This window comes from Arvicanthis niloticus, chromosome 19 (assembly GCF_011762505.2).
Source record: "Arvicanthis niloticus isolate mArvNil1 chromosome 19, mArvNil1.pat.X, whole genome shotgun sequence".
NCBI lineage: Eukaryota > Metazoa > Chordata > Mammalia > Rodentia > Muridae > Arvicanthis > Arvicanthis niloticus.
Window position 1 is genome coordinate 47,008,264 of NC_047676.1, and position 5,341 is coordinate 47,013,604.

A 5,341-nucleotide genomic window follows, 5' to 3' on the forward strand; every position below is an offset into this window, starting at 1 on the left:
GGCTGGTAATGCAATGCCTCTCCTAGGTCCTACTGTTGCTTGGTCTATTGTGGTAAATGACTTGCAGGTCTTCTCAGGCCTGGGGGAAGGGCACAATTAAAAATTGTTAACTCTTGCCTAAATTTACAGTATACATTTTAGCAGGTGGTTGTGGTACACACCTTTTGAAGACCCCCATACTTGGAAGACCCTTCCTCAAGTCTCAGGAAATCACGACCACCCAAAGATCACAAGAAATCATACCTGGATGCAATCAGCAGAGGCTTTATTAGGGAAGTTGGCTGGCCAAGGTCAAACCACCAGCTCTCTCAAGAGCAGAGTTTGACCGAGTGGTGGGCTAAGGGGTCTTTTAAAGAGGAAAACCGCAAACCAGGGGAGTGAGGAGGGGGTGAGGGGTTGCCAAGGATACATAACATAAGAATAGCGAAACATTCCAGAGAAACCCACCCTAAAAGGTTAATAGCCATGGAAATTACTCAGTACATGTCATTGTGTCCCACCCTGTCATTTACCAACTATTTCAGATTAACTATCTTCACTTCTTCCGGCTATAGCCCCACCTAGGTGGCTTGCATCTTTATCTGTGGTCAGGAATGTGTCTTCCTGCCTTGGGCCTCTCCTACCCATAGGTGGGCCTACTGCCTGAGGCTTGAGGAACGTAATCCATCCAGCAAGTGTCCTGGGGTAGTGAAGGCCTGAAATCTTATTTTCAGTTCCTTGTTCTGGGACCTGCATTTTTCTGCCCAGGTCTAAGGGCAAAGAAAAAGTCTACATATATCTTATAAGATGGTCTTTATAATTTTTCACTCTCCACTTTAATCCCAGCACTCGGGGGAGAGACAGAGGCAGGCAGATCTCTTGAGTTTGAGGCCAACCTCATGTACTAAGCAAGTTCCAGGACAGCCAGGGCTATGCAAAGAAACCCTGTCTCCAACAAACTAAAACAAACAAACAAACAAACAAATCCCACTTCAAGAACAAACAAATAAATATATACTTTTTAATTATTTGGTCCCTTTATTTGTTCTTTCTCCAATGTTCATCATTTATGTAAACCCAAATATTTTCTTCCCCAGTTAAAATGTTTATATTTTATTTGAGGTGCCAAAAACATGGTTCTGATGGATCACTTTGAAATTTTCTTTTCTTTCTTTCTTTCTTTTTTATTTATTTATTCTTTTTTTTTTGATTGAGAGTTTCATACATGAGCGTTTTATGTTTGGCTAAGTCTGCCCACCCTCATTCCCTCCCCTCCAGTTCCTCTCCATCCCCCCTCCACTATTTCTTCCCAATTTCATGTTTTCTCTCCTCTCCCTTCTCCTCCTCCTTCACTCCTCAAACTCATGGAATCCACTCAGTGCTACCATTTTAGAAAAAGGATCTGGAGTTATTTTTGTTGCATATGGAATTATTCTAGGTTTTTCTTCTTTTGTGACTAAATATTTTGTTGTACTTCCTTCTAGCCTTGTTTGCAAGCATCTGCTGTGATTGTCACCCTTACTTCTCTGAAGTCAAATTAATTTCCCATCTTCTTTAAGGCCGTTCTCTTTGTAGGTTATCACAATTCAGAGATGATATGCCTGGCATATTCTTTTCTTCTGATTTTATGTTTGCTACGTAGCTTTTGTTTTGTGGTATATACATTAAATTACCTATCTTCACTGTCTGCCAACATTGCAGCTATATCTTGAGTGTGGTCTATTATTTTGCAACTGAACTCTTAACGTTTTAAGATTTACTTCAGGTTTTTAATTAGTAATGTACTTTGTATGATAATTAGTAATGTACTTTGTCTGGTTCGCTCCTTGCTTAATCTATGACTGTTTTTTTGTTCTTAGTGTATAACCTGTAATTTTCATTTCATTTTATTTATTTGTTTTTGGTTGGTTGGTTGGTTGATTCAGTTTGTTTGTTTATTTGTTTTGCTATTTTAACGTTTTCCCTCTTTTAAATAAAATTTGTTCTTTGGCAGTTTCACACAGGTATGTAATACATAGTGACCATTGTTATCCCCAAATCTCTTCCATCTATTACTTCTGTCTACCTCCTCCTATCTATTACTTCTGTCTACCTCCTCTCCTCCCTACAATCTTTTTTCTATTTATTTGTTTGTGACTCACTGAGTTTAACCAAGGGCATAGACTTGGAGGAGGTTGGTTTGTTTGTTTATAGACTCTTTGCTGTGTATCTCAGGCTGGCTTGGTCTCTGTTCAGGTCCTTCTGCCTCAGCCTCTTGACTGCTCTCCTCAAACAAATGAAGCATGGGGATTTTATTTTAGGGAGTTTATACATATTTATATGTAAAACTACATGTAAGAGTGGGCCTATCTTTGAGCATGTTCAGTTTAAGGTCATAGGTCACATGTTCAAAAAAGAAAAGGGGGCTAGAGAGGTGGCTCAGCAGGTAAAAACACTGGCTGCTTTTAAAGAGGATCTAGGTTCTATTCCCAGTACCCACATGATGGCAAACAACCACCTGTAACTCCTGTAGCAGGGGATCTGATGCCCTCTTTTGGCCTCTGAAAGTACTGCATGCCCATGGTGCACAGACATGCATGCAGGCAAAACACAAACATTTAGTAAAAAAAAGGTGAGAGAAGGAGAGAGAGAGACAGAGAGACAGAGACAAACAGAGATAGACAGAGACAGACAGTGAGAACCATGTGGGTACTGGGAACAGAAATGAGTGCTTGTCTTGGCAACATATATACTAAAATTGGAACAATGTAGAGAAAATTAGCATGGTCCCTGTGGAAGGATGACATGCAAGTCTGTTAAGCATTCTATATATTTTAAAAGGAAATATGATGCAAACATGAGTGTTCTTGGCTCAAGGTCAAAAGGGGAAGCTTTGGGGAGGAAGCTTCTGGTTATGCTAGATTCAGCAAGACAGTGAGTTGGGTTTACTTTGGTTGCCCACCATGCTAGGTAGCACAGTAATCGACCATGTTAGGGGGGTAGTTAGCTATCAGCAGGATGAGAAGACATTAGTCTGGAGCCTTTCCTTATAATCAGCAGCTCATCAAACCAAGAATGGGAGCAGCAGGACCCTAATTATTGCTCAGAGGAACATGAGTCCTAGCTCTGGGTCTGGGAAAAGACAGGATATTAATGGATAACTGTCAAACCTGTTTCCAGGACTGCAAATTCACGTGGGACTAATGTAGAGGAAGAAGCTTTCTAATATAGTATGAAAACATAGCATTTTCCCTCCTGCAAGCGTTAATCCAAACAGGCCCGTCAAGGACCTGAACAGGAAGTCTCTCAGGAAAGCTATCTGTCCTGGAAGCTAAAGAAATAGTATAATGTCCGCCTAAAATGTAAATCAGGAGAAAGGCCTTTGTTTCACTTCTTGAGAGATTTCCAGGTTACTCTATAATTAATTCTACCCACTTTCTCCCCTGTTCTCTGTGATTCATTAGAATGTATTCAGTGATGATTGCAGGAACCTAGGAGCTAAGAAGAGGCAGAAGGACTTCGTTCCGAAGGGTTACTTGGTGATCTTGACTCTCCGGCCAAAAATTCTCCAAAGAATTTTAGCTGCAATATTAAGAACAACTCCAAAAGTACATCAACTGGCTCTTTAAGGGGTGGCAGCTTTTTCCCACATGAGTGGAAGAGTTGTCTTCTGTTCCCTTGTATGTTGTGTAATGGTTATACCGGATAGAGGAACTGAGATATGTTTGTGTGAATAGGATCGAGGCTTGGTGTGTGTGTGTGTGTGTGTGTGTGTGTGTGTGTGTGTGTGTTTGCACGCTCATGCTTGTGGGGGGAGGGGCGGGCGGGGGGGGCACCGATGGAGTCGTGTAAGGAATTCCAGGAATCAGACTCCAGAGACCAGAATCAGGGTCCAGATCTGAATTTATTGCCCAGGGCATAAACTTATATATAGTGTTTAAGCCAATCCCAAGCCCCTAAATCTTCAGCCAATTGCATCTCACCACACCGTCACTGTGCCCCAACGAATGCCCTGCCTGATGAAGTAACTCAGAAGGGGGAGGGCATAGTATCATTACCTGCTAGGACTTCTATGAAGATGGGAGAAGCAGCCACTGCTCTGGCCTCAGTTCCTTTATGCTGTTTCACCGGTGTGCTGGAAACCATCTCAGATCTAATGCCGTGTTCGAGTTGTCATAGGAGCCTGTGGCACCTCATTCTCCATCCCACTCTTTCCTTCTATAAGTGTGACCTCCACACCCCACATATATGTTAGCACATAGTATAAGGATTTGTGTTACTCTGGCTAGATGAATTAATCGAGCTGCATTTATTATTTGTTGCAGCTAGTGCCGGGGGGGGGGGGGTTGGATTCCTCTGTGTTCTGGTTTTGTTTCCCCTCTTGACTGTGGGCTTCCTTAAGTCACCTCCACAGAGAGACCCTGTTTCCTGCATTCCTTTCCACTCTGTAACCCTATTGGTGTGGTGGCAAAGCCTAGGGAATGAATGCAGGTCTCACTATCTTATGATTAAATCTCAAGATTCTTAGTAGGCATGAGTCTGTGGCCTGTGTTCTTCATCTGTGTTTCTTCTTGGCAACTTTCCTGTCCTTCAACATGAGACAAGAGGGAAGAAGGGGCTGGCATGAGGTGGGTTTATTGCCACCCCAAAGCCTAGGAAAGCCCAACAAAACTACTTGAGAAAGCTCTGGGGACACTTCACACAGAGCACTCTATGTTCTCTCTGGCGTAGTCAGGAAGACTTCCTCTTAATGCTCACCTTAAGTAATTGCTAGGGTTTCCAAGGTGAGGCTACCAAAAGCAAGAAGCTTGCTTAAGACCAAGATTGTGGCCCTCACAGTGACCTGGGGCAGGGCTCCAGCATTTCTGCTCCTTGTGAATAGATCTTGGTTGTGGCCCTGAACCTGCCCTTCTCTCCATTGCAGTGAGACAATCTGCTTAGGAAACTTGGTGACAGGGCTGAGTCCCTGCTTCTCATTTGCCCACCCTTTTCTAGATGGGTTAAGAAGTATGACTTTGGAGCTTCTAGACTATTTTGGAACTGAAACAAGTATTTCTGTAGGGCCTTCCATCATATAAATTAACCTAACATGAATGTTAATATAGGAAAATAATTCAAAACTGTCAGCTTCTCACATACTTTGGAAATAGTGTAATGGAGAAAGGCATCCAAGGCCCTGTTCGCTTTGTAGCGGGAGTTTTTCTTATAATAAAAGATGGTGCGCTAGTGGTAAGCAGTTTGTGAATATAAGGAGTGCTGTGGAAGGAAACACAAGTTACCTCTAGCTTTTGTACATGAAGACAGTCAGTTAGCACTGTACCATACTTCGTTCATTTTATTTCACCATGTGTTAAGCACGAGCCTGGCTCATACTAGTATCCTG

The 5,341-nt window shown here is 42.4% G+C and overlaps 1 non-coding gene across 1 annotated transcript; it reads left to right on the top strand.

The window, feature by feature from the left end:
* Positions 1 to 2,686: 2,686 nt before the first annotated feature.
* LOC117724071 (U6 spliceosomal RNA) lies at positions 2,687 to 2,793 on the top strand. The gene has a single exon (XR_004608760.1). It is a non-coding gene; the product is annotated as a U6 spliceosomal RNA (small nuclear RNA).
* Positions 2,794 to 5,341: the final 2,548 nt, after the last annotated feature.